Genomic DNA, 25,224 nt, shown 5'->3' with positions numbered 1-25,224 from the left:
CACGTGGAGTTCCGACTGATTACTGCGCATGATCGGATATGATCGTATATAACGTCATGCTTTCCATTCTTTGATGTTGCGCATAACAGGAAGTTCCATGCGTTCCACTCTGTATTCCATTCCAGCTGGTTACTGCGCATGGCCGGATATGATGGGTCTGCGTTCCATCCATCAGTGTTGCGCATGGCAAGAAGTTCCATGCATTTCATGCCACATACAAAACCCGGAAGTGTCCTATTATCATATTTTTTTCATTCAAAGTACTTTAACTGTATTATTTACACATATATTAGGTGTCTATATCGATATATTTATATGTTAAAAGATCCATTTTTCTTAATAAACCATTAGAACGTCCATTCGTATATGAAACACATAGAGAGGAAGAAAACAGAGGGTGATATTTAAAAAAACATCAGATACATAGTTAGATAATAATAATAAATACTCCAGAGATAGATATATTAAGGACATAAAGTTATATTACTTTTAAAATGATTAAAAATTAAGTGAATTGCAATATATTCACTTTAAAAAACATTTCTTCTCAAAATCAGAATTTAGGCCCTCATTCAGAGCCGTACGCTCTGAGCAGAGCGCACGCTCTGCATGAGGGCCGGGCTCCATTTTCATGGAGCGTCCTCCTGGACGCTCGTATAGCTGTGGGTCACCACCCACAGGCTATACGAGCGTGCATTTTGATGGCCGCGATGGTCGTGACCATCGCGACCATCGAAATTGCGAGCCGGAGCCTGCGGTTGAGGTTTTCAACCGCAAGCTCCGGAGTTATTTTGGCTCTATCAGAGCCAAAATCACTCCCACTGACATCACTAGTGATGTCAGTGGGCCGGCTTCTGACGGGAGGCGTTCCCGTGGGAACGCCCCCGTCAGGGAGGCATGCCCCCGGCACGCCCACCAAAGGGGGCGTGCTGTCAATCAACATTGACAGCACGCCCCCTTTGATCGGACACAACGAGCGAAGGAAAGTCCTTCGCTCGTCGTGTCTGGCGCATGCGCACGACGGAGCTCCCTCCGTCGTGCGCATGCTCAGTGCAGACCATCGACCCACTTGCGAGCGGACAGCCGCTCGCGAGTGGGTCTGAATCAGGCCCTTAGACGTTTAAGGGCAAGCGTACCCAATTTAAAAATCCATCTCATTTCCATTTTGAGAGTATAGTCTCAAGATTTCTATTTCTCCAAGACGATTTAGCTTGTTCTATGCCCCAAAATGTATTTATATAGCACTCTTTTTGGTATGCAATCGGGAAGCCGGTGGACGTAAGCCCGACAACCGGCTTCCTGACTGCTTTATCCCAGCGAGGGTTAAATGACAGGTGTCTAATTCTAGACGCCAGTCATTTTACTGACGCCAGGAGACCAGCACCTGGAATCCCGATCGAAGAGATGCCGGGCGCCGCTGCAGACAGCCGCGGTGAGGTGAGGGTTAGGATTAGGGCTCCCGGGGAGGACAGGGGGGACTTAGTGTTAGGCATCCCCCCGGGAGGTTAGGGTTAGGCTAGGGGGAGGGAGGGTTAGGGTTAGGGTTAGGCACTCAGGGGGACTTAAGGTTAGGCACCCCACCCTGGGGACTTAGGTTTAGGCGATGGGCAAGGGGGTTTAGGTTTAGGCACTTGGAGGGGGGATTAGGGTTAGGCCCTTGGGGGAAGGTTAGGGTTAGGCACCCCTAAGGAGGGTTAGGGTTAGGGCGGTTAGGTTAGTTGATACTTACCTGGGGACGATCAGGATTTTCAGCCGTGTCGGCCTGCCGCTGTCGGGATTTGAACCGCCGAACTTGTGTCCGTCTGTAATTCGTATGTATTCCCTCTTTTTGATTATGTTTAATTTTAAAATGTGCAGAAGAAGAGTGTTTCTAAACCCTTATGGACATTATAGATGTGCTCTGCGAGACGTACTTTGAGATTTCTAATTGTCTTCCCAATATATAGCATAGAAAACTCAATTTATTCAATTTTGTTTCTGTAAAATAATGTTTGTCTACTTAAATCTTCTTAGTGTCACTAGCTGCTCATGCAAACGCAGAGGGTTCGTTCACTGAGCTCCTCTTATTTACTGTCCATCATCTCTGTTCTGTTCTGGATTGGTTCCTGCAGCTATTTTCTTCTGGTGTGAACACTGCTCCGATGCCGGTGATAGCGTTTCACATGGTTCTGGTTCTGGCATTGTGTCCTGTTTCCATTCGAGTTCCCAGTCCTCCTGCCTGTCTTGTTTTACCTGCCATTTGTGTCATCTAGACGGAACGGTTCGCATACCATCTACCTGACGTTTGTGTCATCTAGACAGCACAGTCTGCATACCTGTGCTCTGCCGTTTGTGTCACCCAGGCAGCACAGACTGCACTCTGGCATCAGCTGCTTGTGTCAACTCGGTGGCACAGACTACACTCCAGCTTCAGTTGATTGTGTCAACACAGTGGCACAAGTCTCTTATCTACAACAAGCCAATGCTTACCAGCCCTCAAGGCTGCTGCATAGCCCAAGGTCTCATCTTGTCCAATGGCCCACTGGCCACAACAAGCCAAGCTTTACTAGCCCTCAAGGCTGCTGCATGGCCCAAGGCCGCATCTTGCACAGCAGTCCACAGGCCACAACAAGCCATGGTTTACCAGCCCTCAAAGCTGCTGCACACCCCAAAGGCCACATTTTTTTCTTCAGCCCAAAAGCCGCATTCTTGTTCTATGGCCCACAGGCCACAACAAGCCAAGGTCTTCAAGCTCTCAAAGCTGCTACACAGCCGCAGCTAGCCAAGCATTCCAGCCCTCAAGGCTGTTGCGGGACTATGGGGGTCATTCAGACCCTCTCGCGAGTGGCAGTACGCTTGCAAGCGGGTCAATGTTCCCCACTGCGCATGCGCACGACGGAGGGAACTCTGTCGTGCGCATGCGCGAGACCCGACGAGCGACGGGCTTTCCATCGCTCCGGGTCTCGCACCAAAGGGGGCGTGCTTTCAATGTTGATTGACAGCACGCCCCCTTTGGTGGGCGTGCCAGGGGCGTGCCTGCCAGACGGAGGCGTTCCCATGGGAACGCCTACCGTCTGAAGCCGGCCCCACTGACATCACTAGTGATGTCACTGGGAGTGATTTTGGCTCTGATAGAGCCAAAATCACTCCAGGGCTTGCGGCAGTGAGACCCTACCGCAGGGTCTCCGTCGCAAGTCCGATGGTCACGATGGTCAAGACCATCGAGACCATCTTTTTGGCCGCTCACATATGCTGTGGGTGGTGACCCACAGCTATGCGAGCGGCCAGGAGGCCGCTCCATTTTCATGGAGGAGGGCCCTGATTCAGAACGAGCGCTCTGGTCAGAGCGTTCAGCTCTGAATCAGGCCCCATATCCTCTAAAGATAATACTCTTATCTTTGTAAAACTCTGCCTGGGACAACTTATCTCCCGGAAGAATATGTACTGTAACTGTTCAATCCAGCACTCTATTCCCATCTTCTTAGTGAAAAAAAAATAATTTAAATTGTCATTCTTTTGCAGTTGCTTAGTTCCTATGCCTTTTTCAGTGTCAGACAAGCTAGTGCACATTTTCAACTGTTGGCAAACTTGACATTTCTCTGTAATGATCTAAATTAAGGAATCCCTTTGATTTGATCTTGCTTTAATAAATCTTCAACTGTTTCATGGGCTGGAAGTATTTGTATCCAGCATCTTTGCAGCACCATCAGTGCTGTCTCTGTGGGTCTTGCATACCTTATAAGTTATAGGCATGTGTCAGCATGTCCCATGTCAGCAATAGTACCTATAGAATTGACAATTGTCCAGTTTCAGTGCAGATATTTACTGGGTTTATTGTCTTAATGACTTGTCTTCCTACTGTCTGATGTAGGACAGTGTGAAAAGAAAGCTGCCGCAGAAATCCACACTTGATCTTTATCTGTAAATGTGGCATAATCATCGTTCTCCCCATATCCAATTGGATTCTATCACCTTGAAGCTTTGCTTGTAGAGAAATCCAGTGTAAATGGTTCTGTTATTGTTGGCAACATTGGCTTAAATTTAACAAGTCCAGCAAGTGTCTAATGTGCACTGCTCAAGTGTCTTTTCATGTGAGAACTATGGACCTCATTCAGAGTTGGTTGCGAGCGCCAATGCGCTCTTAACCGACTCAATGGTTTGGCCTGCGCACGTGCAGCGGGTACACTGCGCGTGCGCAAGCCCCGGAGTGACAGAGAAACTCTGTCTCTCTGGAGCTCGTTACCAAAGGGCGGCAGTCGATGTTGATCGACAGCTGCCCCCGTTTGGTAGGCGGGCCGGGGGGGGCGGTTTCCAAAATGGAGGCGTTCCTTTACGAATGTCTACTGTTTTGTGGGTGGCCACACTGACATCATCAGTGATGTCAGTGGGGAGCTTCCTGCTCCATCAGAGCAGAAAGCTCCCTGGGGCTTACGAGTGCCCAGACCCAACCTTAGGGTCTGGTTGTAAGCCCCGATGGTCACGATGGTGATCACCATCACGACCATCAACCTGGTCGGTCGTTAAGCTGTGGGTGGTAACCCACAGCTTAACGATCGACAAGGAGGTGGCCGTTCAGGATGTAAGCGGCCACCCTGATTCAGGGCGACCGCTTGCAACTAACGACCGCCTCTGAATGACGTCCTATATTATATACAGACAGTGTCAGTAACACAGTCCTTATGGACAACAGGCACAGCACAGCAGCCAGCCCTAGTATATGGATATGGACGGAGAGGACAATAGCCAGCCAGCCCCTATGACAACAAGTGACAATAGCCAGCCAGCCCCTATGCAGTATGGACATTAAGCAGCCAGCCCCTGACAAGTGACAACAGTAGCCAGCCCCTTAAACACACAGCAAGTTGCAACAGCACAGCACAACACAGCCCCCTCCTTCCTCTTCACTCTCCACAACCAAAGTGAAAATGGTGGCGATCGTGGGACCTTTTATACAATCCAAAATCCGCGAGAATCTGACAGCGGGATGATGATGTTTTGCCTCGTTTTGAGATCCGAGTCAGGCGGGAAAACCTGAGCTGACTCGGATCTGGCTCAGATCACCTAAGTTCGGGTGGGTTTGGATCTCCGGAAATCCGAACCCACTCATCTGTAATATTCAGTATATATAGTGAAGAAAAGACTGCGGCACTCCTGGATAAATACGTGAATAAAATATGTATTTGGCAGTACGCTCCCGATGTTTTAGAGCTGCACTCTTTTCTCAAGGCAGCCAAATACAATAAGTAAGCAAAATAGTAACAATTGTTACTATTTTGCTTACTTATTGTATTTGGCTGCCTTGAGAAAAGAGCGCAGCTCTGAAACGTCGGCAGAGTACTGCCATATACATATTTTATTCACGCACTTATCCAGGAGTGCAGGAGTCTTTTCTTCACTGTCTACTTCTACATTTACTAAAGGCACCCTCTACCACTCCACTCAGATATCACGAGTGCTGGTACTTTCTGCAACCTATATACAGTCAGGTCCATAAATATTGGGACATTGACAGAATTTTCATATTTTGTCCTCTATTCACCACCACAATTGCTTTGAAATGAAACAAACAAGATGTGCTTTAACTGCAGACTTTCAGATTTAATTTGAGGGTAATTACATCCAATTCGGGTGAATGGTGTAGGAATTACAACAGTTTCAATATGTGCCTCCCATTTTTTAAGGGGCCAAAAGTAATGGGACTATCAACTCAAAAGCTATTTCATGGACAGGTATGGGCTATTCCCTCGTTATTTCATTATCAATTAAGCAAGTAAAAGGTCTGGAGTTGATTCTAGGTGTGACATTTGCATTTGAAATCAGTTGCTGTCGACTCTCAACATGAGATCCAAAGAGCTGTCACTATCAGTGAAGCAAGCCATCATTAGGCTGAAAAATCAAAACAAACCCATCAGAGAGATAGCAAAAACATTAGGTGTGGCCAAATCAACTGTTTGGAACATTCTTAAAAAAAAAGAACGCACCGGAGAGCTCAGCAATACCAAAAGAACCGGAAGACCACGGAAAACAACTGTGGTGGATGACAAAATAATTATTTCCCTGGTGAAGAAAAACCCATTCACAACAGTTGGCCAAATCAAGAACACTCTCCATGAGGTAGATGTATATGTGTCAAAGTCAACAATCAAAGAGAAGACTTCACAAGAGTGAATATAGAGGGTTCACCTCAAGATGCAAACCATTGGTAAGCCACAAAAACAGGAAGACCAGATTAGAGTTTGCCAAACAACATCTAAAAAAGCCATTACAGTTCAGGAACAACATCCTATTGACAGATGAGACAAAGATCAACTTGTACCAGAGTGATGGGAAGAGAAGAGAAGGAAAGGAACTGCTCATGATCCAAAACATACCACCTCATCAGTGAAGCATGATGGTGGTAGTTTCATGGCGTGGGAATGTATGGCTGCCAATGGAACTGGTTCCCTTGTATTTATTGATGATGTGACTGCTGACAAAAGCAGCAGAATGAATTCTGAAGTGTTTCGGGCAATATTATATGCTCATATTCAGTCAAATGCTTCAGAACTTATTGAACGGCGCTTCACAGTGCAGATGGACAATGACCCGAAGCATACTGCAAAAGCACCCAAAGAGTTTTTGAAGGCTAAAAAGTGGAATGTTACGCAATGGCCAAGTCAATCCCCTGACCTGAATCCGATTGAGCATACATTTCACTTGATGAAGACAAAACTGAAGGGAAAATGCCCCAAGAACAATCAGGAACTGAATACATTTGCAGTAGAGGCCTGGCAGAGCATCACCAGGGATGAAACCCAGCATCTGGTGATGTCTATGCGTTCCAGACTTCAGGCTGTAATTGCCTGCAAAGGATTTGCAACAAAGTATTAAAAAGTGAAAGTTAGATTTAGGATTGTTTAGTTTGTCCCATTACTTTTGGCCCCTTAAAAAGTGTGAGGCACATATAGAAACCGTTGTAATTCCTACACCGTTCACCTGATTTTGTATGTAATTACCCTCAAATTAAATCTGAAAGTCTGCAGTTAAAGCACATTTTGTTTGTTTCATTTCAAAGCCATTGTGGTGGTGAATAGTGGCCAAAATATGAAAATTCTGTCAATGTCCCAATATTTATGGACCTGACTGTATATATATATTATAGATGTGCACCAACCCCCTTGTTTTGGTTCCAATTCATCACTGTGTTTTGGTTTAGCCAAAGCCTCCCTCATATAATTTGGGTCCGTTGTTGTTCCTACGGTATTATTAATCTCGATACCATTGATGTACAGTTATTTACAGTCAATTTTGACCACCTCACAACTCACAATGTTGTTTTCACTTTTCACCTTTATAGGCAAAAGGCTGCAGCGAGCTGGCTGGCTAAACTAAGCGACAGAGCAGCGGCACAAAAGAGAGAGCATTTTTAATGAATATAGGACAGCTATGAATCTATGAAACATTTACACACAGACAGGATGGCAGTTTATTAAACTATAAAAATGTTTGTCATCTATGCAAAAATACAGTCACCAATGCCCCAAAAAGTACATAAAAAAGAAGTGTCAGATGGAATTGTCCTTGGGTCCTTCCATCGACTCTTGTTTTAAAACTTTTTGCCTGTGATAAATGATGCTTAAGCCAATAAGCTCCGACTCTCATTTTTCAAACAGAAGACAGTTAGGAGCTGATTGGCTGGAGCACCATTATCATATGTAACAAGTTTTAAAACTTGTTGAGTATAATAAAACTTTATAAATGGGCCTCTAAGTCTGTGACCCTTGACCTACTGACCATTAGTGTTATTAAACACAGTATTATGGCCTGCCTGAAGTTGTATGAAACTATGCACACACATAAAACAAATAAATATATATATTTTTTTTAAATGTTGGTATTTTGTTTTTTTAAACAAGTGACCACCAGACTTATTCAGCCCAGCCAGTTCCTGGTAGCCTGTGAGACCAGGAAAATTGCATCCACCAATGCAGACCCTGGCCTCATCCCACCCGTAAAATGGGGATGAGATGGTCCAGTTTCTGGGAACTCTGAGCAATCTCCGCCCCCGAATGCCGCAGCATGTAAATCATTCTGCTGCTTGGGGAATCTGTAAGAGAGATTTTAGGACCCGTTGTACACATGCATAGAGCTCGTCCTTCACATGCGCAGACCCCAAAATATTGGAGATGTACGCCAACCATCGGGTTAGCGTACAATTATCTCTGAATCAGGCACACTGAAAAGAGTGGGATAGAATTAGGTGGAAATATTGATGCTGGAAAACAACCTCCATTCTTTATAAACAGTATGTATACAAGGCAGATATATATGTAAAGTAGACAACACTACTTCTTGTCAGCACCTGGAGGAAGGTGGTGTTGGAATAATTTCCTGTTTTTCTTGAGCTATTTCTGTAGAAATGAAACAGAAACTTGTTGGTAGAGTTAAAGAAAAAGGATTCAGTATATTACTGTAAGCCTCCAATTGGAATATCGACATACATTAGGTCGACATAAGAATGGCACCAATGAAGTGTTGACATTGTTGAAATGTTGACAATATGCTTTTAATGTGATTCTATCCCTAACCCTAATGGTGACCTTAACTGTAACCATAACCCTGACCCTAATGCAAATGTCAAAATTTCATACGGTACGTCAACATTCTGTCAGTGTTGCAATTTTCCAGGCGTCAACATTAATTATGTCAACATTTTTAACCATGTCATCATAATGATTGTCAACTTTCTGGCATCAACATTATGAATGTCAACACGGTTAAAATGTCATCTTGGTGACTGCATCCCAAGAAAAGAAGTAGAGATGTATTAGTACAGAAATGTGAGATTCCATTAGATTGCCTGAACTTCCACCACTGGCATGTTTCAAATGCAGTGTCAGCCCAAGGTGGAAATAATCATTGATACATAAAACAACAAAGGTCTAGAATGTAATGACTGAAATAAGTAGTGGAGAAAAAATAATTGTATACAGTTAGTATGTAATACAGACAACTGGGCAAGCGCAGTGCTATGAACTTCCATACGCCATGGCATAGTGCTAAATGGAGTTTGGAGTGGCTCAACTGGGCATGCGCTAGAGATCCCATTGCAACCCTTCCACTGGGCATGCGCCAGAGATCCCATTGTAACCCCTCAGAGCTGACAGCCACCACAGCGCCGACGTGCCAATTTTGCTGCAAGTTTACGGTTTTTAACGCACAATCAGTTTGTAATACAGAGACCTCTCTCTCAAACAGAGCCCACTACCAGTTTCTGAAGTCATGAAATCACTATAGTGTCGAAGTCTGGGACAGCGATGACAGTAGTGCAAGTGCGCAACTTCAACCGCACAGTCAGTATGTAATACAGACAACTGGGCATGTGCAGTGCTATGATCTTCTGTATGCCATGGCATAGCACTACATGGCATATGGAGTGGCTCCACTGGGCATGCGCCATAGACCCAATTGCATCCCCTCCACTGGGCATGCACCAGAGATCCCATTGTAAACCCTCGGAGCTGACAGCCACCACAGCGCCAATGTGCCGACATTGGCGCAAGTTTGCATTTTTAAATGCACAATCAGTTTGTAATACAGAAACCTCTTTCTCAAACAGAACCCACTACCAGTTTTTTAAGTCATGAAATCACTATAGTGTCGAAGTTTTGGACAGCGCTGACAGAGGCGCAAGTGTGCAACTTCATCCGCACAGTCAGTACTGTATGTAATACAGACAACTGGGCATGCGCAGTGCTATGATCTTCCATATGCCATGGCATAGCGCTGCATGGCATATGGAGCGGCTCCACTGGGCTTGTGCCAGAGATCCCATTGTAACCCCTCGGAGCTGACAGCCACCACAGCGCCGTCGTGCCAATATTGCCGCAAGTTTGCGGTTTTAAATGCACAATCAGTTTGTAATACAGAGACCTCTCTCTCAAACAGAGCCCACTACCAGTTTCTGAAGTCATGAAAACACTATGGTGTAAAAGTCTGAGACAGTGCCACAATTTTGCGTTTTCAAATGCACAATCAGTTTGTAATATAGAGAACCCACTTTTAAACAGCCTGCTACTACTTTATAAAGTTATGTAATAACTGTACTGTACAGTAGTCTGGGATGCAGTGTGTGACTCCCGACACACTGGGCATGCGCAGTAGAAATAGACTCGAAATGCGATAGCGTTACTAGCAAGATGCTACGTGGGTACTGTATTGGAGCGCCATACACCCCTTTCTTGAGCACACAGTGGCATAAAGTAGCATAGAAATGCCAGGTGGTGGGAAGTTGTGGATAATGTATTGAATACTGAAGTAGTGAAGATTAAAAGAAAAATATATATATATATTTTCAAGGTCTCGAACCAGCGGGACAAGAAGATGGTAGAAGCAGTGAGACTAGGCATTAACCCCCTAGCCCACACGCCTCAGCCCGATACTACAGTAGTTCCTAAAGTCATGAAATCACTACAATGTCTAAGTCTGGGAAAGTGCCGACAGTACTAACATTGCCGCAAATGTGCATCTTCAACCACACAGTCAGTGTGTAATACTGAGCTGTGCATGCACGTGAAATATTTATGTATAAAAGTACACTTAATGATTTCAAACTTTATTATACATTCTTCTACAGTCCTGATTCCATGTGGAAAACGCTGTACTACTGTATAGTGTACTGAATCACAGCTTCTGTCAGCCAATCATCGGGCAGTGATACAGAACACGCATTGGAAATCAGACGCATGCGCTGTGTAGTTTAGGAAAAGTGACACATGGTGGACAAAAAGTTGTATTACACGTTATGACTTTTTACCAGCGCTACGCTACATTACTAAACTTTCTGTGTGGCGTGACTCATGGCGTATGGAGCAACAAACTAGCTGGGCACATCTGTACTGTGTTTCAGAACAGATTTTAGACCATAACAAGCATTTGTATCGCTAAAGGAGAATTATCTATTGTGCTCCCCCCTTTTAAAAGAACAAAGCAAACAGGTACCTGTTAATCTCATCTTAAATTGTTACTTTTGCACAATAATTTACCTGACCAGCTAATACAAATGCTATTTATACTCAGTATAAAACAACCTTCTACAGTATGTACAGTACAGGCTTGTGTTTGATTAACTGATTACCGAACACAAACAATAGCAGTGCTATTACTACTTATACTACAGCCTTCTTGGCTAATTAAATGATCATTATCCACTATATTTGCAACCTATCGCATAATGGGTTTTCATATTATTCCTTGTATTGTTTACAAAGTCTACACTTTGGGCCTGATTCAGAGCCGGTCGCTATTTGCGGTCGTTCGTTCAACAAAAAGGGGTGGCTATTCAAATGAACCGTTAGCTCTTTGCGGTCTGTTGACGCCTCTATGTCTGAACGAGCGAACAAAACTTGCGGTTGTAATTTTGAAAAAGTCGCCCCCTGGCCGTTCGCATCATACGTCATGTCCGCTATTTATTAGATTAATTGAGTACATCGAACAGCGTATGAACTGCTCGCTATTCTTGTGGCTGGTGTTTGCTACCACAGATTTGTGAGCAGTTCTGGCTATAATATAACCCAGTGACGTGGTCAGTGATGCTCCAGTATTAATTATGCACACCCTTAAAACGCCCGTTTTGACCTTTAAGCACGCCTGCGTTCTGATTTCCACTCCCCGTTTTCAAGCACCTTCCCCTGTTACCACCCACATACGCCTCCTCCTGTCATTCATATTAGCAGGCATTCGCTATTTAGCGAACAAACGATTTTCGGCCGCACTGACTGGTTCGCGCATGCGTATAACGATCCGTACGCATGCGCTTACGAGCGGCTCTGAATCAGGCCCTTTGTTCTATTCTGTCTCCGTAATTTGGCTATTCCAGCCTCCACTCACAATCTCTTTCCTTCCCTATGTTGCATTGTTTGAGTTTTGTTTCCTTTATATGACTGCTTCAAATGCAAAGTGTTAAAATTATTTATTAAAATGTTAAAATACACAGTTCAGACCAACTGTCAGTAACTCTAATGTACTGTTACTTACTAAAGGTGTTTTTGTTACTCTTGATTAGCACCAAACTACAGAGAAAGTAGTAACATAGCGAACATCCAGAAGGCATTTTTCTTTTCAGTAATGCTTTTTGAAACAGTATGGCCAGGTTATAATAATAATAATAATAATAATAATAATAATAATAATAATAATTATTATTATTATTATTATTATTATTATTATTATTATTATTATTATTTAAAAAAAACTGTCACCTCATAACCTGTTATCCATTGACTTTGTAATCCAGAAACACACTATAATTTATATCTCTTTTGTACCTTCATTTTTAAATTCCAATACAGTTGTTTTCAATCACTAAATAGGAAATGTAATTAGTTGTAATAGTTTTATTTATGTTATTTAATTGAATGCATTTGTATTACTGTCTGGTAACATGTTTATAAAGCGTGATTTACCCAATGTATTCTGGTGTCATATACTCTCATATAGCACGTAAAGGACACTTGTGACCGTAAGATAACATTGCTCCTGCATTAACTTATTTCTATTTACAGTATGTATTTATATTTCACACTCACACGTTAAATTCTTTACCAGATTTATGGGCCTGATTCAGATTGTATGTAAATATGATGGATTATGCACAGCTCCGATGTTTCATAATTGGCGCATGCGCAGGATCTGTGCTGTGCATGTGCCAATCACTGGCTGCCACAGCAGTCGCAGACCCTCCTAAGATTTAGCATGACTGACATGCTGCGGCCATTTTAGGGAGGAGAAGGGGCAGTGATGGCCAACGTTCTTGAAAACGGTTGTGCGTCTGCCCCTTTTTAATTCCCTCACTGTAGAGTAGTTATGTAGATCCAAAAGACAGTATGCAAGTAAAGTGTGTGTTAAGCCATTATCTACATAACTACTTTATAGTGAATTATAGTGAATTATAGTAAATTATAAATGTTTGTCTTTTGTTTCTGTTCACCTTATTTGATGTGATGCATTTTATATTGTATTAATAAACGTTATGTTTTAAATTATTTCTAATTGGGTGAGTGCCCCAAACAAATAGAGTACTTTTATTTCTCTTTGCTTACACTAAACCTGTATTTTACTCTCTAGGGTGCACCTCCAGCCATCTATTACCAATTGGCCCTTAGTGGCATGATATTTAGCGTGAAAATGGACTTCCCTATTTAATTTTGTTCTCGATGGAACGCAATAAGATTCTTTGGATACAAAGACGTTAATCAAGCCACACAACAAATATCAGTTAAGAAGACATCTATTACAAAGTAAAAGAAAGAGAGTAAAGTATAATACACACTTAACTTGCTTGACAGATCATCTACTCAGAACATACATGGTTTAATTCCCAGGAACCCCTCCAACTCTTTGAAGCTGGGATCTCATACATCGAGCAATAGGTTTAGGCCCAGGCTGATTGTATACTGACACATGACAGTTTATATAGGAGGAAAACTATTATATCAGCATTTAAACAAGTATAAAGGTCATGTTTGGAAATATACATAAATATGAATAGACAGTAGGGGGCACTGTTGTTTCAATTATGAATGTTGGAACAACTATTTATGAGGTGTGTATATAGTGTATGTACTCAGATAAATTGAAGGTAACATCATGTTAACTCAGGATTAAGTATGTCAGGCCACAGAGACCTTTGTCCTTTGCTTCTCTCTGTCTATAACACCTTATGCAATGTCTGACCATTATCCAATGCCTGATACATTTATAAAATCACTAAACATAATATGGATTTCAGCAACCATTTTCTGTACTCCCATTACAAACTTTATCAAATACAGCATACATTCCAGTGCTTAGGTCTCCCTCACTCCCCCACCAATGGGTTACAGCCATGGAAATATCAGCAGGACAGTCCAATATAACAAAGAGTATGTACTCCATTCTGCTTACGTGTAATCACTGAATGCAAGGTGGTCACCTGAAGAAAGAATTTTACTGTTATACTGTTCAACTGTAAAATCTGCAGACCTACAGAAGTGTGATCCACTAGGTTTATGAATACCCAAATCCTTTTAATCCTGTAGGCAGTGTTATAAAAAATTAAACTTTAGCAAGTCAGACTACAGTAACTGACACTTTTATCACGTCTTTAAGATTTTTTTTTAAAGTTGCTGGGAAAAGGTTTTGGTGGCATCAAGGTGAGAAAGGGCCTGATCTCAGAGATGTTTCAGAGGTGGAAACACCAAGAATGAGAAATACTTTAAAAGTGCCGAGTGTTAAAGGATGGTACTCAGGCAGCAGATCTGGGAAACGGATGGGAGGGAAATATTACCAACAGAAAGAGAATGGAGATGGTGCTTGGAAGGGGGGTGGACAGAAAATGACTTCAGTTTTGGACATGTTTAAATTAAGAAAACACTACATAGGCAAATGCAGGAGGGGTTTCGGTCTGCCTGGAAACCCCCCTCCCCAGCCCACACCATGACCTCAATAGAAATAGTAAGGTAATTTTACTAGTGCTGCATGTTCTTCACAGTATCACAAATGAAATAATTAGCATCACCTGTGGATCTTTTAACATGTATCAGTCAGTAATAAATAACCTGTGCAGCAACTAGGAGATCTGGAAAACATTCACTGTTAGGGATGTGCTGCTATAGAGCCCAACATGTACATATATGTGCTGCTCCCCCAGACTCCCGGACTAGCTCTAATGCTCTGGAATGGTGCCTACATCTAAAATAAATACATTCAGCTCAGGCTGGATGGCCTTACTGTCGCATTTAATGGCTTACTGTGATCTCTGGTCCTGTATATGCTGGGAGTATGGCACACAATACACTCTGTATGACATATAATGGGTTACTGTGATTGCTGGTCCTCTATATGCTGGAATTACGACACACAATATACCTTGTATGACTCATATTAAAGCTGGATAAGTGCTAATTCTACCCCCTTCATGCACTGACTACACTCACTCTAAAATCAGGCATTTGAAAACCCCCCTCTAGAAATCCTGCATTTGCCACTGCACTGGAACATTCAAGTTGAAATGTCTGAGGGACAGATATAGACCTGAGCAAGGACAAAGGATTGCAATCAGGGGGGAAAAGGCAGATTTGTGTGTCATCAGCATAAAGGTGGTAGCGGAAACTAAAGGGGACCTGCAGTGTTGCTATCATGATGGGTTGTGTTATTAAAAAATCCTGAATGAGCCAGCAAAGCCAAACACAATGCAATAGATCTGCCACACTAAGGTCACATTTCAATCAGGAGCTGTTTGAGGACAGGGCTACCAAGCAACAAAACTTGGTAGAGAGGAAAGATTGGTGTAAGATGTTCTAGGTCATGTCCTGGAAGCTGCTAGTGGGCCGTAATTCCAAGGACCTCAGAAAGGTGCGAATGGTATCTGACCTTGTAGTAGAGAATCCTGGGAAATTAAGCTCCCACTTTTTCACAGCAGCAATTTCCTGCTCTGGATTAATTTAAGCTTTGATATTTGGGTTTAAGATAGAGTTGGAGTAGAGACCATGAAGTATTAGAGAGACCAAAGGGTTTATACCAACATGTGGTCACAGAGCAAAATAACCAGTTCTAAAATAATGCAGAACCTTAAAATAAATAAAATTATAAGTCAGTGACAAAGTGTATTTATCTATAGTTCCCGTAAGTGTGAGGGATATATGGAACTTAATATATTGGTTACCTGTCAAGTACGTGCCAGAAATGAGTGTTTTACATAGCCTACCTTTCTACATTCCACAATAAGTGTCAAAAATATATCGTAAGAAAAGCAATAGTTTAGTTGTCTTCCGAGAACTTCAGGTTGTGACTTTCAGTAATGTTCTCTGAGATGTGTGGGAAATGTTTGGTAGGGACATGGGAGTACCCAGTTGTTAGTCAAGGAGCATATTTGTCAGGTGTTATGTTAACAAAGCAATTGTTTTCATAGCACAACTCTCAAGGTATATTATAGAAGGCAATATATATTGCAGATTGATATCAGCACCTGGGTCTCACACAGTAATCTGATTCTGGGGTTTTCCCTTCTATACTGTAGAAAGATTGTTCCTCTTGTTAAACCTGCGTAGGTCCAATTTACTTAGCAAAGGACAAGTCACTTGCATAACATAAAGATGTATGGGAAAACAGACTACAGTGATCCAGGAAGTTAAACTTGAAGTGCTGCCATTCATTTAATTCAGCATTGACTTTCTTACAAACTACTTTCGCATTATATAAAGATTGCTAGTTAGGACATGAAGGGAAGTGGATTCCAATTTCCTACATAGGTGTTACATTTTCAAGTTCAAAGAAAAGGGAACAAATCATCCTAATTTTGCCGATTTAAACATAGACAAGGCTTCAGAGCTACTGTACCATACTTAATTTTAAAGAAAGAAGTAGAAGCAAATATATCAATAGTCCTTATTTTAAATATCAGTGACTGTCTGGGGACACAGTAGATGTAAAAATTAAGAGGTCATTTGCGAAGTTGGTGACCTTTACTTTACTACTGCCTATTGATTTTTCATTAAAAAAAAACCTGATTGCAAATACAAGTTTTCTGATAAGGCGGTCAAGGGCTAGGTTAGAGAGCTTGTATCATCTATTTTTGTAAACTAAAGGAAGTTAAATTGTTATGCTCAGTGGTGGGAATAAATTTAGCAAATAAAATTTAACACTGTTTGGTCAAAATATTACAATTTCAACAAGCAAATATATGACATGCTATCTTATTAAACACCATTTTTGGAATCCAAATTTATAATAATATAATCACTATTCTTGCTTAAATGAGTTGATTAGTTAGAGGCAATAACCCTGCGAGCCCCTATTGCTAACTGTCTATGTTTAACAAAACCCAATTGAACCTGTGAGATCAGGTGTGACAGGATAACTTAATCTATTTGTCAAGTTTTTTAATATCATGGTTAAGGAGAAATATAGGTCTAGATGAGCTAATTTAATTGTGAATAATGAATGGAATTGTACAAACCAGAAGGTATCTGAGTAAATTCTTGTCTCTTGATTTTATAATAATCTGCAACAAATCCATCTGGGCCAGGGGACTTATCAGAAAGTAAAAATGTAGTAGTGTTATCAACATCTTCATTAGTAATCAGCAAAAGTGATTTCGCTTCAGGCAAGAGTTAACGCAAATTACCTTCCAGCAAACCCCATATACCTTAATTTTCATCATCTCCTCTAGCTATGTATAGCAATTGGTAGCAACTGAACATATTATTTGCAAATATCTATGGAATCAGTGAGGTATTTTGTAAAGAGTGGTACCCAGGTTTTACTTTAAAATCCATTATACTGGTGTTGTAATGATCTTCCCAATGTATTACCATACATTTGAAATCAAATTATCTGGAATTCATAATGGTAATGGGAAATTTCATTAAGAACGGTATCATAGTGGGGCATGGCCTGGAGAAACATAACATAGCGTGCACCCTGCCAGTTCTCTCATTTAAATCCTGCTGCTATCTCCTGTCTGCCCAGCTGTTCCCACTTCCTACTCAGGATGCTTGTGGATTACCCCATACTGCCTACCTGGTGTGTTTGGTGGGCTTTGTGATCCTTACCTGCTGGGCTGAGGTCCCCATTTCTGGGTTCTGCTGTATCCTGTGACCTGGTGCACCTTGCTCCACCCTAAGCTTTTCCGGATGCCTCATACTGCTGTGGGTGCTTGCTGGTTCCGAGTTTGGCCCAAACTTCCTACCCTGGAGTCCTGTGTATGTGGCCAGCTCATTGACTCCCTCCAATTTTCAACACTTGGCTGGCTCCTGTGGCCAGCAGCATGATGAGAATCTGAGGCCACCATCTTGGGTTGGAGATTCTCTGTGGCTATTTGTCACAGTTCCCCACTATCCCTGATTAACTGGAGCTGTGGTCAGGCTACTGATGGGATTCCATTGTCTTCTACTGTGAGATTTCTTGGAGTTCCAAATTGGGGGAGGGGTGTGGGAAAAGCCAGTCTCCTTTCAGGAAAATGGAGAGTGTTGCCACCTTTTTCTGGGAGTGCTGAAGCCAGGGTCTGCATCTTCTTATGTATACCTCCTGGCCAAAGCTACAGAGCTGCAATGGGCAATCTGAGTAACCTCAGAGTTACTCAGAATGCAGATGTTGCATCTTAGGATTCAGCAATGGGATCTGCAATACTGAAAGAATGTGTACTTTAACCTCAGATGCCTCCTGCTGCATTAGCATATTAGTTGTATAGAATTTCACAGCTGCTTCCCTACTGCTGTGCAATACCACACAACTCCCAAACAGGACATTTATTAGCCATTTACAGTATATTCCTCCTCCATATAATAATGAATTGGTGGGGAAGGCAGCTTCCTTTATTGCATTGTCCCTTGATACTACCGTCATCTGCATGGTTGACTTATATGTGATGGACCAGTCCTTTGACCATACAAGATAATTATTTATCCCCACCCTTAGCTCGCCTCCTCCCTTCTTTAACCCTTTTTCATAATTAGGGCTTATAGAGGTTTGTAGGGTTCACCTACCCTTGCTTGTTTAATTTTCTTGTCACTCTACCACTTTCACAATTTTATCCACTTAGATTTGTTTATTTATTTCTCTTGTTTTATTCCCCAAGGTTCTTGCAGAAGACTATTTGCCCAGAGTTATCTCTGATCATTCCCCACTTTACTTATCTCTGAGTACATACCTGTCCTTGGTGGCTCACTTTTGAAAACTTATTTCATATTGGATTGAAATGTTGTTTTCTAAACAACGTCATACTCAGCTTTAAGAATGGTAAGAAGCATAGCAAACTTGATATACTTATTTTGTTTCTGTAAAATGGGAATGTTTATCTACTTAAATCATTTAAGATATCACATAAAATTAACAAGTCTTTAAATATATGTCACATTTTTAGGATAGTCTCTTGTAAAACTCTGCTTGAGAAATCTTCTCTCCTGGAAGAATATGTACTGTAACTGTTCAATCCAGCACTCTATCTCCATCTTTTTAGTGACAAACTATTTATTTAAATTGCCATTCTTTTGAAGTTGCTCTTTCAAAGTTCATATGCCTTTATAAGTGTCAGACAAGATAGTGCACATTTTCAACTATTGGCAAACTTGACATTTCTCTGTAATGTCAGCCAAGATCTGAATTAAGGAATCCCTTTGATTTAATCTCGTGTTAATAAATCTTCAACTGTTTCATGGCTTGGAAGTTCCTTCAGTATTTGTATCCAGCATCACAGCACAATCAATGCTGTCTCTGTGGGTCTTGCATACCATATTAGTTATAGGCATGTGTGTCAGTATGTCCCATGTCAGCAATAGTACCTATAGGCTTGACAATTGTCCAGTTTCAGTGCAGATATTTACTGGGTCTATTGTCTTAATGACTTGTCTTCCTACTGTTTGAAGTAGAACAGTCTGAAAAGAAAGCTGCAGCACTACAGTAGAAATCCACACTTGATCTTCATCTGTCAATGTGGCATAATAATTGTTCTCCCCATCTCCAAATTGATCCCCTCACCTTGGAGCTTTGCTTGTAGATAATTCCAGTGTAAATGGTTCCATTACCTCTGGCTACATTGGCTTAAATTCAACAAGTCCAGCAAGTCTCTGATGTATAGCGCTCAAGCATCCCCTTTCCTGTGACTACTATATTTGATATATTAAAGCCTGTATCTGTGCCTCTCTGTTATGCGCAAGCAATTTATCTGCATTGATCTCTCCAGCAATCAACATGAGTGTTTCTGCCTTGCCGTTGGTAACTGTGCATTTTTCAGTTGTTTCAAAACCATTGATTGATAAGATTTTGTCAAGAAAAACTCTGGGGTTTGAGTTTGCTTACCAATCACAAAATATGCAATGTTGTCACTAAATAAGTACCCAGTGAGTGTGTCTGTAATTGTCTGCTCTCTGTTATCAGACAATTCTCCAATCAGTTTGTAATGGGTATATGCACATTATATATTTTATCAGTGTGTTTTTCCAAACAATTGTCAAATTACCAGTGGAGATTCTTTGTGTTGAATGTCTGCTCATGACACACATCCTGTGTTAACTGCAAAATGCACAGTGCCGTGCTTCCTAGCGCTAACCTGTCTAATGCTTAATTGATCCCTGTCAATGTGACTGAAAAGTATCGTATAACATTGCATATTTTTATTGATGTTTACAATCCATAAAGGATAAGTAACTATGCGCAATATGTGAGAATGGAACATTAGCACAATTACCTAAAATGAAATATATATATATATATATATATATATATATAAGTCAGCTTATGGATGGGAGTATTAATTTATAATGTACATGGACAACAACACATGGAAGACACATGAACATCCATGTGGACAACTGACACAGAGGGTGGGGGTGCGTGTTTGGGTATCTGTAAATAATGCAGACAGATGTGTATGGTGAGGGAACAGGATGGGGGAGGGCAAGGTGTGGGCACTCACTTAATCCTACAAGGTGCAGCACCCTCACCTTGCCCTGCTTATAACCCTCATAACCCATAAGAGGAGGGCCAGTGGTCTACCTGATATGTCTTGCTCTGCTGTCTTTACACTACAGTACCTGACCTGACTGACCAAGAGCAACTTCCTCATCCCCAGTTCCTTCTCTCATTCAATTGTGCTCAGTCCTCACTGATTCTGAGAGGAGGCATGGCTGTGCTGAACCTGCTAGGACATTGCTGGATCATGTTCACGCCATGCCTCCCAGCATCAGTGAGGAGAAGCAAAGGAAGCTGGAATCCTGGGACAGCATATGCGCTGCAGCAGCACACTACTAAGTAATAAAAAGCTGCTCACTGTACTCAGGAGTTGAGAAGTGTGTGGAGGGTGGGGAGCTAGACTAGGTCTAGCTACGTCCCTGATTACAGTCAATCATATCAGGTGGGATACTGATATCCAAATAGGTCAAGGAAGAAGGTTGCCAATTATATTTGAAATCATGTTTATGTCAATGGAATGACTTGTAAGGAATGTTCATAGCTAAAGTATGCAGGTATTTCACTTGTTAAAATGAAAAAATAATCTATAAGATTTTGGTGTAATGCTGTGAAAGACAACTCAGTGTAGGTCATAAATAGTAATATATTGTCTGATGGATGTTTCCAATAACCCACAATATAGTTATAGTTTCTTAATTCTCAGTGAATGCCTCTATAGCTAGGGCACGTATCACCCCTGTCTTATGCCATTGGTGATTTTAGAATTAGATGAGAAATAACTGCTACAATAGTTCCTGAGGGATTATTACAGAGCAATATTGTGCATGGATTTCAACTTTATGAAGCTATAAAACACTGAAGGATTCGATTGTACATGGGGAATGTAGTTATATTGCCGGCAGACAGGATGCCGGCCGCTGAAATGCTGAAGCCGGAATCCCACCACCTGGCAAAATGCTGACGTCAATATCCTGAAGAAGATCAGTGACTGGTGTCTTTTTTGCATCTTTTGCTTTGCCAACATGCATATTAGTCGCAAAGCTATATACTGGATGCACCAGGAGACTTTTCTGATTAATTTTAAATGCAACATTTGTATATCTGTGTGCAACTGAGTCTGTATATAACCACAATGGAACTTGCCACAGAAAAAGCCCCAGCTGATGCATTGTAGCACTTCAGATGAAGATTCAGAGAGTCGATTGCACACAGGTATACAAGTGGTACATTATAAACTAATCAGCGACGTCTCCTGGTGCATCCTAGTCACATTGCATTGTGGTTAAGACACATTTTCATCAAAGAATATGCAAAAAAGATGCACAGTGCTAGCAGAGTAGCAAAGGACCTGGCGCGAGGGGCTGTTTGGTGCGACTGCAGCATTGATGTATGCGGACACATATGTGGTTGCAAATATCTAAAGAGTTTGTTTACAACAAAACAAATATATATTTTTAATGTGTTTGTTGTTTGGCAAATTATGCCATTGTTTTCAATTGTAATGCGCACTATTAAGGTTGTTCAACAATCCTGATTAGAAGAAGGTTCAACTTACTGCAGTAAAAAAGTGACAACATTTTTGCATCTTTTTGTGTGTTATGGTACAGTCTGTTATACTGGTTGCATCCTGGTAACCCAATGAATATAAAAACAATTTTTTCAAAAAGATTTTAATTTTAGATAACACATCATGATACAAACAGGCTTAATTATGAGACAAACATTTTGTGAGCAAATATTGTTTGATACTTTAGTAAAAGTTGCAAACAAAGGTATAAGGAGTGGTTTAATTAACAAAATCATTTATAGGGATGAAAAAAAATAATGTAGTTTTCAATGTGTGCTTGACAAGCATAATAGTAAAATGTGTCTTTTGATTGTAACACACACACCAATGCTATCTTATTTAAGGAACATGATTTTGAACACTATTACAAAAAGCTTAGTTACTTCTAATGGAAGCACAAACTTTAATTTACAGAGAAGGTGAAACTACCATTATTGTGTATGATACTTACAGGTGAAAAAGCTGTTAATCACTGATTGGCACCTCCTACTTTCTGTGCTCACAGCATTAAATGATGTTTAAAGCACCCCCACCTGTTCACTTATCATTGCATAATCTGGTGGGGGAGGTTGTTACAAGGCCAGATTATGCAATAGAGAGAAGCAGAGTACAATGGCACACACTTTACATGGAGAATAAAGAAAATTCCACCAGATGTTTCAAGGCACTTGAACCTTGATTATATTTATACCTATGCTCAGTATTAGTATTCAGTAGTGACAATGGAGTCAAAAGCCAGGTGCAATAGCCATAGCCATAATCACCTATAAAGGCAAAATCAATAGCAGGTGAAGATTTTAATAATTATATTTACACATAGATAATGAAGATGGAACCATAGGAATGTGTACATACCCAGCTGTCATGAATTTTGTATTTGTCCCACCTCAAACTTATCATAGTGGGATGACTCTCTGAGCATAAAAGCATTGTGGCATGAGCCAGGAAAGCTGCATACAACACTCATTATTTTTAGTTTTGCATTACACACCACATGCACATTGGTAAAATAGGCATGGTGCGAGTCAAATAAAATTGGTCCCTATTCCTAAGTGGATTCTGCCCAATGTGTGTGCAATGTATAGAACCCAGGACATTAGGCATGCCTGAGATGCTACAAAAAGCTGTCTTTTCTTTATGCCACTGTGACTTCTGGCTAGAGAAGCAGAAATAAGTGTAGGATAGGGTCTTGATGGCTGACATAATTTGGGTCAGGTGTTTTTAAAAATGTGGTTTGGGATATCTAAACTACATGTTCTATCACTGACTGAAAGTTCCCAGTGACACAAAATGCAGAACAGCCAGCAGCTTGTGCAGGCCTGCTATGGCTTGTGACCATGAAGTGTCTGTCTCAGGGTGAGTTTTAATGAGGCCATACATATTTATTAAGTTGTTGCGTTTGAGGTAGAACATCTGCGTGACTTCACTATCAGAGACTCCATTGAAGTTTATCCACCCATGGAAGAACCTAGACCTGCATAGCCTCAGCGGTACCTTTATAGTCTGGTGATTTTGTTCTGTTTCATTCTTCTGGGTCCTTTGAATCAGGTGGTGGAATCTAAACTAGTGTAGATAATGGCTCAACATAGCTCCAAACCCACTCTTAGCCATATTTCAATCAGCCACATTGCAGAAGGTGGTTTTGGCTAATTTTATAAGCATTATGATTAATCCTCAGTGAATAGAAAAGCTTCTTGCATCCAAACACGCCACTGATTTGGTTGTCTTTTGAGTTCTTCTATTGTGCTGCAATTTCTCTGTGATTTTGATCATTTTTGACAACATGATTTTTAGTCAATCCATGATTTCTATTCTTTTCTATGTAAACTACTGTATATGATGTTTGGCCCTATGGTCTAATGAAGTCTATTGGCATCTAAAGACCTGTATGACATGAAATTACAGTGTGAGTTTACTTTTAGTAACTCTCTGATTTGCCAACTAGAGGGATATCACAGAAAATGCCCAAATCCATCAAATTTACCCCATTGAGTTGGGTTGACAGGCAGGGTGCATGGCAAAATGTAATCTGTTGGTCTTCTGCAACTATTTCCAACAAATAAGAAAATGTTTCTGTAATCAAAAGCTAGAGTTAGTACATAACATTTTCATTAGCTGGCAGTACAGCACACAAACACATTTTGTTATATTTCTGCAAGTGCAACTTATGGTTTGCTAAGGATCTTTTGCATCTTCAGGGGGAAAAGCAATTACCTGCAAATTGCAAAAAAATATTATTTTTTCTAAAGAATTTTTATGGCAAGTTACAAACCGCTAGCTGTAATAAGTACAAAGTCACTAGGGAAAAAAGCAGCATAAAAAGGGTTTTAAAAAGTCTTTGTAAATCACCATCTCAATTATTTAATGCAATTAATAGAAGTCATTATCTATACTGATATAATAAGAATGTTGTGTCTGTTTGTTCATTCCCAGTTGGCAAAAAAAACTACTGAACCTGAAATTACATCATTTTGTATTGGAAACCCCTTGAAATAACCTTCATTATGTTTTACCTCGATCCGTCAAGTTAAAGCTGAGCAATAACAAAAAACAAAATGCATTGACATCAACAATGCAAGAGATAGGTGTGGCACCATGTGCGTGGCTGGTAAGCGTTGGGGGGGAAGAGGTGCTTTGTGCCCATATTCACTTGAGTAGGATAAACTACATAGCAGTCTGTACACATGGCACACAGTGACATTGGTGTGAGTGGTGGGTGAAGGTGCTGCCACCACCTGTCTGTATAACGCTGCTGGTCACGTGGGCCACTTCCGCGACAGGGCACCTATGCAAAGCAATACAACTAGAACACCTCAAATAAAAAAATGTTGGAAGCAGAGATTTCATTGTCGGCAAAGCCACGGGCAACGGCTAGTACTAAGTAATAAGAGTTGAGTTCAAATATTGTCACCATCTGCTATCAAGCTTTTCATACTAAATAAAATTAATACAAGTCCCCCTTTTATTCACCATCCTCCTAGAGGTGACTGACCCTATATTGAATACCATTTGGCCCTTTATGTTACTCATGGTCTGTGGGTACCAGGGTAAATATAATAAATACTATGCCTCCCTATAAAATGAATAATAGTCCCTTAAAACTTCATTCTATAAGTATTACTAATAACAAGTAGAGCCCACTTTTAAAGGAATAAATATTATAAAAATAAAATAGTGCAGATAAATTAATAAATGTAAAATAGCAACGCCATTTACTTTAAAAATAAATAAATGCTACCTTCAAATTAAAA

The sequence above is a fragment of the Taudactylus pleione genome, unplaced genomic scaffold (assembly GCF_031769625.1).
Source record: "Taudactylus pleione unplaced genomic scaffold, aTauple2 ptg000563l, whole genome shotgun sequence".
In the NCBI taxonomy this organism is placed as follows: Eukaryota; Metazoa; Chordata; class Amphibia; order Anura; family Myobatrachidae; genus Taudactylus; species Taudactylus pleione.
This window is presented reverse-complemented; position numbering follows the sequence as displayed.